At 53.4% G+C, this 16,351-nt stretch overlaps 1 protein-coding gene across 5 annotated transcripts in view; it reads right to left on the reverse strand.

Annotated features, from left to right (window-relative positions):
- RNF220 (ring finger protein 220) overlaps positions 1-16,351 on the reverse strand; it is a 234,427-nt gene that overhangs the window by 149,951 nt on the left and 68,125 nt on the right. The window lies entirely within an intron of this gene.

Raw genomic sequence — 16,351 nt, forward strand, 5'->3', positions numbered from 1 at the left:
GTGGCTGGGGAAGGGGGGGAGAGCGGCGAGAGGTAAGGGCATCCATATGATGGGCTTCTGCAGCCATTCCCCCTGCCTGCATTAGAGGCAGCTGGTGCCGTCTTGCCTCTCCGGCCCTCTTCCCTCCTCTGAAGCTCCCTCCCAGGTGGGAAGACCAGGAGGGACCTGTGGGGGCAGAGGGGAGTCCCAGCCTGGAGCTGGCAGCAGGGCTGGTTTTCCTTCCAGCTTCTGCCCAAGTGCGTACGGGAGAGATGACAATTAGGGGGACAACAAATGAGGCTGCCGGCCCCTGGGGGGGGACATATGCAGTAACTTGAGGCTGAAGCGGAAATAGCTCTGGTCGACCCACTTAGAAAATCATCATTACTGTAAAATTTATGGCTGACATGAGCTTGTCTGATAGATATGACTATTTAAAGGCAGCCAAAGCCTCCATTTATAACAATGTGAGGGAAGGGGGGGGTGGAGGGAGCTGGGGCAGGTTTGAAGATCAAAGGGGCACCTGGGAAAGGAAAGGGGACCACAGCAGCCCCAGTGGTGGGGGCGAAGGGACAGTAGCTTCAGCTAGGGAAAGGGCTGGTGTGGCGGGGCGAGGGGGTCTGTGCCCTGCGGGAGGGGAGCAGCCCTGTGCCATGGGTCTGCCATCCCCAGACCACTGGGACTGCAGCATCCACTGGGGTCCCCGCAGCCGCTCCTGCCCTTGGGGCTGACAAAGTGCCACCGCCCAGGTGCAGGCTGTCCCAGGCCCCTGGCACACAGGTGAGCCCTTCTGGGTTTGGCACCATCCAGGCAGCGGTGGGCATGGACACCGTCGCCCTCTCAGGATGTGCTGCAGTATTCGCCGGGAGTGTGCTTGTAATTAAATGTGAAGGAGAAAGCAATTGCTGAGGCTGGGAAAGAAAAAAAGCAGTGACAGGTTTGGAGGACAAGAGAATACATGCGAGGTTCAGATTTTTGTTTTTCCTTAACTTGAAGGACAGAAAATGACTCTGGGGAATGATGGGCCATTGCTGTACCCAGCCCCTTAGCCGTCCTCCTTGCCTGTGCATCCCTCAGGGCTTTACAAAAAGGATAGTGCAATCACTCAGCGGCTTGTTAGGGGAGCACCTCGTCCCAACAGCAAAGCCAGGGAAAAGACCCACTTGCCAATTCCTTGGGCCAGGCTGTCTCTCCTGGCAAGCCTTCATCTCAAATCAAACAGAAATGCTGCAAGTGTGCTGGAGGCTGGACCCCAGGGACGCCCAGCCTGGCTGGAGACATACCGCATGTCCCAGCATGCCCCCGTGCCGCGGTTCCCTACGGATGCATGAGGGAATACTGCACCCAGCGGTGAGCAAGCTGGAAAGGAGCATGGAGGTACGGATGGGCTCTCCACCAAAGCGCTCCCAGAGGGCTGATGGATGCAGAGCAGCAGGCTGCAGGACAGCACTTCATGCCATCCAGAGCAGGGAGCAGTCCCCGGAGGGCACCCTGCCTAAAGACAGCACGGAGCCAGTCACCGGCGTCCCGGTCCCGGGCTCTCCTCCCCAGTCCGGCTGCTCCCTGTCCTTTGGGAATGGCGGCAGCTCCTCACCTGATTGAATTTCCAGGCCATCACTCGCTCTCCCTGCAGCTGCGAGGCACGATCGCCCTCCCGGCAACCCCACGCTCACCCCGCGGAAGGAGGGGCTAATTCAGTTAGCCCAGTGGCATTAGCTGCCGTGAAGAATAACCCGCCAACAAGGGCCTGCGAGCCTGACACAATATTAAAGACCCCACTGCCCTCACTTGGGGCAAATTAAGCTGGGCTCATTGCTTTAATGCTGCACTCCTCGGCCGGGCTCCCTCCAAGGCTCTGCACCTTAACTGTATTACCCCAGCACCGATGTGCTTGACCTGCTGATATTGCTCCCACTGATAATTCACCTCCCAAGAAACTTTGCCTTTTTGACCTCCTGCCGGAGCAGGCTCTAACCCCACGGAGCAGGGCTACCCCTGCATCCCACCGCCCATGGGGGCTGCCAGCCGCTGCCCTCTGCTCCCCGCTCACCTTCCCTCAGCACCGTCCCCTGCATCCCGTCCTTCCAGGGGCCTCAAGGTGCCTTCTTCTGCCAAGCTTGGACAACCCGCCTCTGCGAACACGTCACTTCGGTGATCCCAGGATCCCAATCATTATCAATGACTGCGTTGACATGCACAGTGAACATATGACCATGGGATGGGAGTGTGTATGTGAGCAGAGGATGGAGACCGTTATTTACAACACCAAGGATGTACGGGGACATCCCGGCTCACTAACTTTGTCTGGGGTACCAAGGCTCTCACAGAATAACATCTCAGTAGCAACATGTAGTGATGCACAGAGGGAGCATCGAGTCCCTCCTGCTGCCAGGGATAGAGATGTCTCATCTAACCCAGGGAAGCAATCAGGAAAAACACACAAATACCAGCCCAGGGGGAGCCTGGGCTCCAAGGGAAACTCAACAGAGCAGCGTGGGAGCAAGAAACAGTCATCATCCCTCTGCTGCCGACAAGCACAGGCAGTGCCAACATCATTTTGGCCTGGCAGCAGCCACTACCTCCTCTCACCCACATGCTGTCGGCAGCTGTCCTGCGCTCTACCCCTGCTTCATCCCGCGGCCTGAGAGCGATACGGGGATCAGTCCTTGAGACGCTGTCTGCTAGGGCTGCTGACTTACACAGCCTTCCTTTTCACAGGAAACAGCAACACTGCAGAATCGCTTTCCTGCTTGGTCAGAACCAGAGGGCTGGTGTATCCTACAAGACTCCAGAATGAAATTTTCAAACATGGAAAAGTCACCTTTTCTGAGCAAAAAGTAACAGTCCGACTTAGCCAACCTATTCACTTCTGCCCTCCTCACCAGAAAATCAAAATAAACTATACTGATCTTTTCCTCTTACTTTTATTGTTGGCCACACTAGATATTTTTACTGAAAGGAGTTTGAGCACCCCTGCTGCCCACTATGCCAGGTTGCTGCAGGCTGACAGCTCCGTCTTGCCTCCTTGGAAAGGAGCAGGTTTGCAACAGTGAATTATAATTCCAGCTCTAGGCCTAGAACAAGATGTCTGCTCCCCTCATCTGCTCCCCTGCCTTTGCACGGGGGATATTTATACTTGCCTTGCACAGTTAGCGCTTGGTTAGCATATACGAGGTTGGATAACTAGTTATGGACATTTACATTACTAATGTATGTTAGTTATAATGTATATTAGTTATGTAAAAGTAGCTCTTCCTGCAAAGCTTGTGCTGCCCATGAAGAGGCTGCACGTTGCTCTTCTAGGGACCAGGCATTGCTCACAACTAACAAGCCTTCATTTCGGACACATTTTGCTTCCTTATTTTCAGATTTCACTATTCAAAGGTGTGTTTCCTTTTTTTTAAGAAACAAAACTAGAAAAAGGAACGAACCTAAACTTCCGCCCAAAACTCAGACCACAAGTCTTAGGGTTTTTCTTAATATTAAAGGACTTGGTGAAGCTGTGTTTGATCCGGCAGTCCTGGCACAGGAAGCAGAGCGCCCACACGAAAGGGGTGTCGCAGAGCAGTTGTGAAGCCATGTGGTTTGGCGGCTGTCGGGACAGAGGGGCTCTATTTTGGGCTTTGCCGTCAACCCAAAGTGTGAGTCTGGGGAAGGGATCATACCTCTCACTGTCCCTGATCCCCTCTGCCCTCCTCTGGGTGCACGGGGACATCAGTAGGTGCAGGAATTTGCTGCTGCCTCTTACCTGGGGCAGAAGGAGCTCTCACCTTCGCACCATGAAACACCACCTGGCAAAATCCTGTGCAGTCTCATGTACTGAATTTGCTGGCTGGATCAGTGCCCCAGAAACTGTGCTTGTCCCCAGTGGTCAGCCCAGAGCCTGGCCGGACCTGGGACCTGTCCTTGCCTGATGTAATGGCCCTGCTGAGCTAAACCAGAGGCAGAAAGTTTTCAAGTATCACTGCTCACAAATTAAGCCTACAGACAGGAGCAGAGCTGGGACATGTAACTACACAGGAAACACAAAGGCTTATTCCTTCTACCGTACTCCTGGAAAGGACCCCTCTGGCTGCTCGCACATATATTGACAACCAGGGACTCAGTCCTGCTCCCCCTTACACTGGGCATGACGTGGCTGAGGGCAGGGGAGATCTGCACCGCTGGAAGCAGGAGCAGACCCTGCCCTTGGTGTGCAGCCAAACGGGTCGGAAACAGGGAAGGGTGTATGGCTTTTACGAGCCTTTCTTAAAAAGGGTAGACAGTGTCAGGGTAGAGTCAGGCCTCAAATTTAGGCTTGGGCAAAGCAACAGGAACCATTCCTCATTTTGCAGTTAGCACGCTTGGGCGGCGAATGGAAAAGGGTTGATGTGAACACTTTTTCCTAATGGAGTTTATTTGTCTAAGTGCAACGCCTTAGCACTGAGGCAGCTGCCCTGCCACGGGACCTGAGCTAACCTCACACCACCGTGCCCGTCTCCAGCTCCAGCGCCATCCCTGTGCCATGCTTCTCTGCAGTCGAGCAGTGCCTGCAGGCACTGGCAGCCCACAGCATCCCCTCTGCTTTTCCACCCGCTGGTCCAGAAAGCGACTGGCCAAGCCAGTAACATCTGCACAAAGGGGAGCCACCCATCCCATCGTGGGGACAGGGAGCACCTGCAGCACCACCAGGCAGGTGACATGGGACACTGGGCCTTCTGCTTCTCACCCTTCTGACGTGACCCCCTCCTGTTAGGGGGAGATTTAAGGTGCTCTTATATCTCCCTGCTGTAAATGGCCTCATAAAAGTGACAGAAAGACGTTCATATGGATGCTTGTTAAAATTTTATTACTAATCACCACCAAAGTTAGCTGCTATATTTAACCCAGGCTGGGGGAAAGAGGGGAGGGGGCACTGCCTGGGCAGGATGGAGAAATCAAGATCAGAAAGCGAAGGGAGGACAGTGTGACGAGTGGCCCTGACGCAGCTCACGGACACAGGCTGGGGCCTGCTGGAGCAATGGCTAATAAAAACCCCAGGGCCCTCAGCCTCTGCTTGTCAGCAGCAGCCACAACCCTTTTACAAGCCCTAACCCAAGAGCAGGGCGGGCTTGTGGTGGAGCACAAGGCTACGGATCAAAGAGACCTCAGCTGAACTCCCACCTCAGTCGCAGCCTCCCCAAGCAGCCCTGGGCTCTTCCCTGAGTGGAAGCTCCTCCTGTGCAAAGCGGATGAGAACAGAGATTTAACGAGACAGCCAGCTCTCCAGGCTGGGGAAATCTCTCAGTGGTGTGTGCAAGCCTGGCAGTCCTAGGATGAGCGAGGTCCCTCCACTGGGGTTGCAAGGACACAGAGTTAAGCTTCCTTTCTTGCTTAAGTCAGGTCTTGTCCTTGCAGGTAAAAGAAGTGCTTAGAAGAGAGAGAAGAAAGCCCAAGGACGCCAAGTGTCTTGGCGAAGCAGAAAGTTCAGCAGTTGCAAAGGTATCACAGGGCACTTCCAGACTTGTCCTTGCTGAAGCATCAGTGGGAAAGGACCAGTGAGGAGTTCTGCTCTCCTCACGGTGACAGATGAAGAAGGAGGGAGGATGGTGAAAAACATGGAGCATGTACAAGGCATGGGCTCAGCTATCCCTACTGGACCCACAGGTTGTGGTCACCTCCCCAAACAGAAACACATTAAAAGGATGGTCCAGATGGCCACGAGGGCAGGCCCAGAAGGACGAAGATGGTCACATGTCCTGTTGTGTTTGTGGCATACACAAGGTTATGCCCCACTGCGTGCGGCTGTGGGCTGGGGCAGCTGGGCAGGGACCGCTCTCCCACCTTGGTGTGATGCACCGAGCAGGAGGGGACTTGCTCTGATCAGATGCTAAGAAAGCATCCTTCTGCGGTGGGATAATGAAAAACCCACAATGAGTTTTCTGCTCTGCTGTCTGTCCGGCACTAGGAGCGGTAGGAAAATATTTGATTGATGCAGCAAGGAAGGGAACAGAGGGAGAAAAGTCCCATAGTGAAAATAAACAGCTTTGAGTACTCCTCAATTTGATAATGGCATCCAGGTGACTACAGGTTTCCGGAGCATGAAAGACAAACTATTGCTTGAAAGACCTCATCTGCCACTAGACCTGCCTGACCGAACCGCAGAGGGGAACAGGAGAGGGAGACATGCTCCTCTCTGAGGACGCTCTCAGAAACCTCCCTGGTACTCCCCATCTTCACCTCCTTCCAGCTTTATGGCACCTCCAGGGGTTTTTGGCAGGTCCCAACACCCCCATCTGCCCTCAAACTTGCTGCACTGAAGCATCCCCGAGACCACTGCCCCTTTGGCTCCCCATCACTGCTTCCCAGGTACTCCGTTCCAGGCACTCTACAGGAGCTGCTGCCTGTCTGTCAGTCCTCACATCCATCTTCAGGGCCTCTGTATAAATCTCCTAGAGGCCTCTTTGCTCCCTATATATCTATCTAATTAATGTTAGTATAAGTAAAGCACAGCCTTTTCCCCTTAATAAGCAGAGTGCTGACTTTATTACAGGTCTTTTTTTTTCTTCTTTCCTCTTCTTGCTTCAGTGCTTTAAATCATGTTCAGGAAAGCGCTTACGAAGGGAAAGGCTGTGCGCTGCATCTCGCCGTGCCTTCGCCCCGGCGCAGCTGGGAGGGCCGTGGGGGCCGGGGGGCAGAGGGCAGCGGGAGGAAATTGGACAGGATGTGTTCAGAGCGGTGCCAAGAGCTCTGTGCTGCCAGGTTAGCCGGAGTCAGGGGAGAAGTCAAAGGCCATCGATGTGTTGTCTGGCTGAAGGCAGAGTCCAAGCAAAACAAGGTGTTAAATGTCTGCTAATTAGAAGTGTCAAAACAGGACTGGAAAGGCAGGCATGGCTGGGGAGGGCCTGGAAATGTGATAAGCGGGGCTTGGTGGGGAGAGACATGAAATCCTGGGGCTCCGGACCGCACTGCAGGTGAGAGCGGGAAGGCCCCTGCAGCGGCATTTGAACTTCTCTGACATTTTTTTGCCCAGAAATCCCAAATGTGAGATGTAAAGGGAATGGGCTCAGAGGACAACAAGGTCTGTCCCATGTTCCTACAAAGTCTTAGGATTGTAAGAAGCAGAGAAGAAGATTTTATAGATGTGTTATTTCTCTCCCTTTCAGACACCCCCTCTCCCCCAGTTTTGCTCTCTGTCCCACTGGAAGTGTTCTCTGCCCCTTCCTGCATCTCCCGCACTGGCCTCAGGCTGCCACAAACTGGGTGCACCCAGCTCTGCCTGCTTGCGAGCGCCTGGGGATGCTGCATGTGATGGTGCAGAACAGAAGCCCATAGCTCCTAGTCTCCTGAGGCTGCACAGCAAATAACTGGTGGAGAAGCGATGGAGGAAGACCTGGCCTGCAGGCTGGGCTGGGCTCAGCTCTGTGGTGTCTCTCCAGCCCTTTGCTAGTTCCTTCTACTTGTGCATCACACGAGTGCAACGTCTGATGCTAACCCACCCACACGGTGTGCCACAAGCACCACATTGCAAAGGGCAGTGAGGACACTGCTGGAGGGGACGCTGTGCATATGCTGCTCACACTCCCAGTGGCCGACCACATCTCATGCACATGAGAGCATGTGCCATTGGATCCCTCGCAGCCAAAGAAACACAGCTGGCCTCCAGCAAGCCGGGCATGGGGAAGTGGTGCCTCACTTCTTCCTACCGCTACGCCAAGCCACAACCCGGTCATCCTCCGATCCAGCACTGGAGTCAGAGGGGTGCCCTGAAAGGGTTAATGGTCCCCCTGCTCTGGGTGCTGGGGTGAAAGGGTTACCCATGTTGTGCTCGGATTCTTTGGCTGTAATGTGATTTCTTGGCTCTCGTGTATATATTTATGCAGTTTTGTCCACACTCCCGTCCACTCCCCCCACGCGGTGGCTATTGATCAGGCTAATGGAAGGGATCCGATTGCACATGCTCTGACGTGCTCCCACACAGCCTCGCCAACTCTGGCCAAGCCAATCAATGCCGTGGTGCCCTCGAAAATTTCCCATAATCTGATTTGTAGATGTGTTATCACTTAATAAAATCCACACTTGCCCTTCCTCTTCCCCCCTCCTACTGAAATGCATTTGCACTCCAGCTCCCAGGCCAGCTCCTGCCATGCCCCTGCATCCTGCCAGTCTCCGGGAGAAGGACCATGGAGCGGCCAGGGGCTAAAAATGCCCTAAGTGGGTAAGGAAGGGATGGAGAAGATATCTGGCCTCTCCTGGGTAATCAGCACTGCCCAGCGGTGCCAGGAGACATGCATGGTGACATGGGCTGGTGTGTGAGGGATACCTGCTCCCTGCTCCCTTTCATTGTGCGGTGGCTGTAAGGGTGGCAGTGAAAAAAGGGGATGAAAAATGTTCCTCTTGAAAACATGGTGAAAAATGCTATTGGTTTTCTGTAGCCTGTCAACACACACTCCCAAGGTCTTTGGAAAACAATTCACAACAGCGTATGAAAACACTGAGGGTGTTTGTTGTGCGAACGGGTATCTGTTTTCTGATCAGCCCATGCAGCAGTGATGAGAGGAAAGTCCTAGCTAGTTGGGGCAAGATGCCAGTGGGGTTTAAATGAGATACTCCCTGTCACTGTGTCTTCTCCAGGGAGGTTTGTTTCTCCAAGAAGAGCAAAGTCAGAGGTTCCCACTCTCTAAGCAGAATAATTCTTTGTCCCTTCCTGGCCGTCTGCTCCAACAGATCTCTGTGCTTCGCACACCTCCGCTACCTCAATGGCACACCTCTGTTTCATGGGAGGGAACATGGACACACATGGGGCTCAAGGCTCCTGAGCAGGCAGGCCAGTCATGAACTGGAAGCTGGCCAGGAACAAGTCCATCTCCTGTCCCTGTCAAATATGAGGAGGATGATGGTGTGGGATGCACACCTCAGAGGCAGCATGCCACCCCTCGAGCCCTGGCCCTAAGAGATGGGGGTCTCCTCCCACAGCAGAGCAAGAAGCCATGCACACAGGGAGCCACGGCCACCTGGGGACCTGGGGACAGGCGTGTGCCAGCAGCAGGCTGAACCTGAGCCCTGCCGATCAATGGCGTGCCTCAGAGCCCTGCGTGTGCGGGGTTGCTCCCCAGGGCCCGAAACACGATGCCGAGGTTCAATAATTCAGGGGGAGAGCTATCAATGGCTTCTCAGCTCTTCAGAGAGGAGAGCAAATTGAAAGGCTTGTCAGGAGTCAAAACAGAGCAGGGCAAAGCTGGGCTGAATGTCAGAGAGATTAAACAGGCAGAAAGCCACAGGGATGGGGACGGGGACAGGATAAGCGGGGCAGCCACAGCTTTTTATGGTTCACTTCAGCAACCGTAAGAGGAGCCAGATTACGGCAGAGTGGGGCACTTTCACAGCAAGATGGTGATGAGTGCTCCACAAAAGCTCTCCGACAGACAGACAAGATTTTGGCAGCTCTGGTTGCTTAGGCTAAGAAGAAGCCTGGTGTCATGAGGCTCCTTCCAGCTTAGGCAAGGTGTCCCCAAGCACCTCTGCTCTGTGACGCTTCTGCCACTGGGCTGGTGTGGTCAGGAGCCAGGGCAGAGGGAACCCATGCCAGGGCTGTGCGTCCCATTTCATACAGCGTCTTGCATGGGGAGAAGGACGGGACCAGCCCTGCGGTGGCCTCCAGTACAAAATAACTCTTCTGTCCCAGGTGGGACACTGCACCAACAGTGGATGATAAATAACGGTGATATTTCAATAGACACAGGTATGATAATGAAGAGCTATCCTTCTTTTGCAAAGATCACTTGTAGAATTAAATATTTATAAATGATATTTAGACTCCCAGTCATGTAAAATGCCTTTTTTACCCACATAATATATGTTGACTTGTTGGAGAACCAAACCAGTTTGATATGATTAAATACAGAGCCAAGTGACATGATTCATGCCCTTTCTTCACCACTTGCCAGCCTGTAGCACATGCAAGACTCTCTCAATACATTTTTACAGTCTTTCACTTAAAATAAAATAAAATAAATAAATCCACAACCATCTCAGCTGCAAAATACATTGAAATCCTCCCAACACCCCAAACGCCTCTATCAACTTTGCAGTGTCTGGCTTGTAAGACATAGTATTTCGCACCACACCAGGCAGCTTTTTTATGGACAGAGTTTAATTTGTGCTTTACATGCAACTTATATCCAGCTCTGGCGCCTGACCCTGCAGGCCCTCGTGTGGGGAACGAGGGGCTGAACTGGCAGAGATGAAGGTGAGCAGGAGTACGGTCCCAAACCGCCCCCTCTCTCTCCCTTCTCACAGTGCTTTGGTACCACGGTCAAGCACGTTGTACTTGAATGATCATTTGGTTTAAGAGGGATGTGACCAGGGGTGTGTATGCCTTCTCCAGAGCCTACAGATGCAGACAAACATTGCTGCACTGGTTTCACATCTTGAAAGTACTCTCCATAGCCCCAGGGGCTAAAAAACAGAGGCAGAAAGAGGCAGAAGAAAGAGGAAGAGATTGCCAAGCTACTGAGGACACCTGTCCTGGGCAGCTCTCCCAGACCTCAGCGCGATCACAGTGTGGAGCCTTCATTTTGCAGTTTCACATGTACGAGAAAGAGAAAACTGTTCATCTTACAGAAAAGAGGTGAGACATCCAGCTCAAGGTTTCAGAAAATAATGGAGGAGCTAGAAGGGGACCCAAATGGGGCTGACTGTGGCACTGGAGAAGGGCTCCTGCACCCACATGGAGCAATGCTGGCTCAGGAGAGGTGAGACAGAGGCCAGGGAAAATGGGGAGAGCATCCCGGGCCAGCCTTCACTCATAAAAAGGACGAAGCTGAACTCTGCCCCACAATGTCTAGAGAGGCCAGCAGGGCTGTCGAGTCCACCTCAAGGATGGCTGCAAACCAGGAGCAGCTCATAGTGAGTTTAGGCATGTGGGGGAGCCCCGAGGGGCCGTCACCAGCACCACCTCCTACAGTGGATCCAGCTTCATCTTACAACTAGCTGGACATTTTCTTTCTCCTTATTCTCTCCTGGGAGGCTGTTTCAGAGACTCCCTGCTTGCAGAGCCAGGAAACTTCTTAGCCTCACCTTAGATATAATCATGGCCTGTTTACACCACAAAGCTCTTGCACCAGCGTTCGCCCCTGCCCTAAGAGCAGCAGGGCTGGTGCAAGGGTCCTGGGAGCCATCTCCACCCTGCAAAGAGAGGCTGCTTTCTAGCCCTCAGAGCACGCAGTCGGACTTGTTAAACAGCACAGGCGGCACTATTGGAAGGAGAAGTTTCCATTAATTTGCAGGTGCTGAGGGGAAGGGGGGGAAGGAGAGGCCAGGTGCTTTCTGGACGCTGCCCCCAGCAAGCTCCCTCTGGTCCGTTCCCATTGTTTCGCAGCCGTCCCACACGGCCCCGCCAAAGGGGATAACAGGCTCAGGAACAGGCTGAATGACAGCAGACACCTTATAAAATGCCGCACAGAGTGGGCCTGGCGCCTTGCTGCAAGCAGCGCACATGCCCACAGCCCAGCCGGGCTCAGCCCCCGCGCACAGGTAGCGAAGGGGGAGGCTCACATCAAAGGCTCCGGTTTTGCAAGGCTCAGGACGCAGGAGGGTGTGAATTATAGACTTTGATGTCTGAGCAGCGGCAGAGGAATCGGCGTGAAGATTGTTTATAAATTGCTATTTACGGTCTCCACTAAGTGCCAGGCAGGCCCTTAAAGCAAGGGATCAGGTTTAACTGAGGGCTGCTGCAGAGTGCGGCTGCTGGAGGCTGGGGCAGGGCTCAGGCTGGGCTTCGCATGGGCAGGACAGTTTTTAGACACTCTCCATCCCAGACAGCCGAATTTGACCCTGAGATCTTCCCAGTGAATTTCCCCAGGGCTTCCCCCCTGCCCTCCAGGTCAGCACACAGTTTTGGGGAGCCCCAGCATGGGAAGCCGGTAGTGCCTGCGGGGCAGGAGAGCCGTGGGTCCCGGAGAGGCAGCCCTCTGCCGCAGGATGGCAGGTTTTGGAGGTCACATAGGGCTGATCCTGGTCCCTGCCAAGAGGGAAAGAGGCAAAGGGGGAATCTCAGCATCCTGCCTCCTCTCCTAAGGGGTCTTCTGCTTTGCCTTGCTGCCGGCTCTGTTGCCTGATGCAGTTTGTGATAAAAACCAAGCCTGGGTAGAGCTGTTTTTCTTCCCATGCCACCAGGCTCCGGCTGCTGTGTTCCTCTTGAAGCAAGGCTGGGGACAAAAACCAGGCAGCTCCGCAGCAGAGGAAGGGACAGCACCCAACCATCCTGCCACTCAGGCACGAGGTCATTTCTGTCCATGGTTAGGTCCTACCACACACTGCTGAGAGTACCTGGCGCTCTCTGAGGGAGGGACAAATGCAAGCTGCTGCCTACAGCACATCTGTGTGTGCTGATGCTAAGAGATACTCAAAGTTGGAGGTTAAAACCTCTGAATCCTGGGAATGTAAACCACTCAGATTTAAATCCACTGATCTGGAACTGCCCTGTCCCCATGGGCTTAAGCCTGAACAGGATCCAACTCAACAAACACCTGTTTTTTGGTTCTTCTTTGTCTGATCTGAGAACAACTAGCCTGGTGGTATTTCTCCCACGTGATCTGGCTCCAGCTCCTGTGGCCAGAGGTCAACGGGCAGCTGAGCCCCATGGGACCTGCAGCGTGGAGCATGCCTTGTCTGGGGCTGGCACACTCCTGGTGAACCCCACAAGACCCAGCACCCCCAAATGTTTCCAAAGGCAGCAATGAGCCCATAGAGGTGGCTGTGTCCTCCTTGTCCCTCTCCTCGTCACAGCCAGAAATACACATTGCCTCGCACAAGGAAGGACCGTTATGTGAATACTGAGAAGCACATCTGGGAATGCCATGTGCCGTTCCTACACCTGAGTGTCCCCTGCCTAGCATGCACTGTACTCTCTACCCTGACACTATTTCTTTGCCCTCAGCGGTGTTTGCCGTTCCCTCCATTGTAGCATCAACTACGAATTCCTCCACATGGCCTTCATGTCCTCTTCAGCATCACCAATGCAGACGCTGGCTTAGGCCAGGCATAACGCCAGCCACTGCCTTTTTTCCTGAAGGGATGCCATCCAAACTGTAATCTGTGAGCTGACTTGATTTACAATCCATCAGCTAGTTCCGAAGCCACCGGCTGCATCGCTCCGGGATGCACATGGATCCTGTCCCAGCCACTCATTGCTGTTCAAACAGCACAAAAGGCCGTCGCTAACAGAACTGCATTTTCCCTCTATCTTCAATTAAAAGTTCACGTCCAGCAGCTGCACCAAACTTTTCAAATGCAGCTGCTATGTTTTGGAGGGCTGAGACAGACCATGCTGGATTTCCCAATGAGTTCCAAACCCCGGATCCCATTCCGTGGACATTTTTGCATGCTGACTATTAAATCAGGAGCAGACAGACAGACTTTCCCATTGTCCTCTCCTTGCCTTACAGCCTCTGGTGGTAGCGGCACTCAGCAGGCCTGGTTCTGCCCTTGCACATCCACATGTAAACTGTAGATAAGCACATATTTCTCCTTGCCCCAGCCACTCTCCAGGACTTATCTCAAGCAGGACGGGGAACCCTCCATCCCAGCCCAAATTGATCCCTCCTCAGACACAGTCATTTTTATGTCCAGAAACATTTATATACTTTGCACAACCGTTGTTTGCAGAATCTCTCTTGGTGGCTTCCACACTTCGCGGCAGCCCCTGTTTGAAGTTGGACCAGATGGGAGCCTGGACCAAGGATAAATAAACCAATCAAATCTGAGAAAACAAGCCCCGATCCCTCCTGCCTCCTCCTCGGACCAGTGTGAAGATCCAGCCTGGGAGAGGGGGGCAGGCTGTGCTCTGATGCTCGGACTGCTCCCTCCGTCCACCCTTGAAGTCCCTTCCTCCGGGCAGAGTTTGGTATGTGCTGTTTGCAGGGGGCTTGTTTTTCTAACATGGTGAACACATGCTCTCTCCCGAGAATCATTTATTTTACATCAGAGATCCTGGGGCTCCTGACCCAGAGTTTTGCAAGATGGTTTTGTACTTTCCCCCATGAGGAAGGAAGACACATTCCTCCAGCTACCACTGCAAGAACGGCAGGTCCCGGATGTGTCCCTCACAGACCAGGCTCTCCCTCATTTCCCTCTCAAGACAAAGGTTAAAAATGACACACTGAGGTCAGAGGATGCTCCGAGGGGCTCCATAAAGGTCTCCCAGGAAAAAAATCCTGTTTCTTTTGCTGATAACAGTGTTCTGCTTGTGGGGCCCCAGTAGATCAGATGGTTAGATCAGATGAGTAAGGAAAGATGGACCCTGGTTACACAGCAACCAAAGGGACATCTTACGAGATTATCCACTATTTTGACTGTACCCCAACATTACAAGCCTCAAAGGGAGGCACAAAAAAGCCCTGAGGACATCTGCCTGCCGTCAAGGTCTCTTCTGAGCTGCCGATAGCCAGTGCAAAGTCAGACCCACCTCCAGTCCCACCAGCAGACCTGGCTGCTGCTGTGACCTGCAGCGAGTTGCTCTGCTCTCAGCACCGGCCGGGCTGCATCGCATGTGGCTGGAGTTGCTGCCTTGCAGGACCAAACTCACCTTCCAGCCCCAGGGTGCAGAACAGCCGGTCCTCCCCTTCTCAAGGGCAAGAGTCCCCTGAAAAGCCCCGCTGAGCGTGGACTCCAGCACCCACCTTCCTCCCCTGGAAGGCAAAGGATGGTGAGGGAGAGCAATGCATCTTTGCGTAACCCGATCCGTTAACACGCAGCTCCTCTGATGTGGGCAGCTTGTGCTTTACAGCATTAGAGGAGCAACATTTCATGGAAAATTCAATAAATACCCCTGTACAGCCAGACATCTGTAAACAAAGGCTTCCAAATTCAATCATGCTGTGGGCTCAGAGCAGCATTTATAGGCTACAGCATGGAATATTATATAGGAAAGCTAAAAGTAGGGGGAGGGGGCAGATTCCTGGAAAATGAAAAATATTATAGCTCTCTGTTACCCCAATGAAGAATAACTATGTCTGTGCTGTACCACTGTGCCCCTTCTTGAGTGGCTGGGGCAGCCTTGCCATTCCCAGTCTGCTGTCTCCCACATCAATCTGTACTGGGCTCTCACCTTGCACAGGCATCGCAGTAAAAACTACGACAAGACTGGCTGCATGCAGAGCAATGCTGATGACTCCAGCAACTGCCAGCCACACCGCGTGCTGGAGCGCATCCCTGCTGCCAGCCGTACCAGGAGCGTGGCTTTCAGGATGTAGGTCTGAAGCACCAAGCCCTGATCCAAGGGTAACTGCTTTCAGAGCCTGGAGGTATTTACAGCTAATGCTCAACTCAGAGTGGGGTTTGGGAGCGGAGGATGGTGTTTTGCTTGTCCTTTGGGGATTTCCTGGGCCATGCCATCTCCCAGCAGGTGATGGGGCCACATCTATCTTGTCTCTTGTCCTGTTCTATCACAGCCTCAGTTCACACTTGTATCAAACCAGCTAAACTGGGCAAAGTAAAATGGGAATGCCCAGTCAAAGCTCTGCTGGGCTCCATGGCCACTTGCTGCATTGAGCAGCAGCAGTGCCATGACCCATAGCCATCCATACCAGATGGCCGCTGACACTGGTACGGAAGATTTGCTCCCAGTGTTGAGCAATACAGGACTTGTGACACACAGCTAAGTGCTGCTGGGCAGGTTTGTGTACACTTGTGCACAGATACACACACACACACACACACACACACACAAGCCAGTACAGCATCCCGGTAGAATCCCCTCTTCCCCCTTTGGCCCAGGTTTTGTACAGACAACTAGCTAACCCCCCTGCAGAGAGGTGTGGATCCTCTCCCCACAGCACGGTAACTGTAAAGGTCTCCAGCTCATGAAAGCGACGTTGGATAGCATGGGACAAGCGTGCCTGCTAATCTCTGCCACCCTGACTAGGTTTTTTCAAGCCCAGTGCCAAAGACTTGCACTGGCAGGAGATCAGAGCACTGTCCTCCCCACAGTGACCTGACTGTCCATCCATCATCTGAAGGCGGACACCTGCAGATGATTTTGGTCCAGGTTACATGTAACTATCATTTCAAACAAACCCAAAATGCTTTGTTAGCATCCGATGGCTACAACACCTTGCAGGCTCTGGACTCAGCATCCCCAGCCGTGCTGAGGTCCCATCTGCTGGCTGCTCCAAGCTGCACCTGCCTGGTCAGGGGTCTCGATTTTTCCAAGTTGGACTTTGCAGATCCATGCAAAGGGCAAGCCACTAGCTCAGAGAGAGCTGCTCAGGTCCTGCCGCACCCTTGCAGCTCTTTGGGCCCCTCATGGGTGGTGACAAGGGCAGGACAACTGCTGTCCCCTGCGGAGGATGGCTATCAAGGAACAGCTTTGTGTGGCTGGGGCTGCGTCTGGATGACTGCCTCTAACCCTCTG

Source organism: Aptenodytes patagonicus, chromosome 5 (assembly GCF_965638725.1).
Source record: "Aptenodytes patagonicus chromosome 5, bAptPat1.pri.cur, whole genome shotgun sequence".
Taxonomy (NCBI): Eukaryota; Metazoa; Chordata; class Aves; order Sphenisciformes; family Spheniscidae; genus Aptenodytes; species Aptenodytes patagonicus.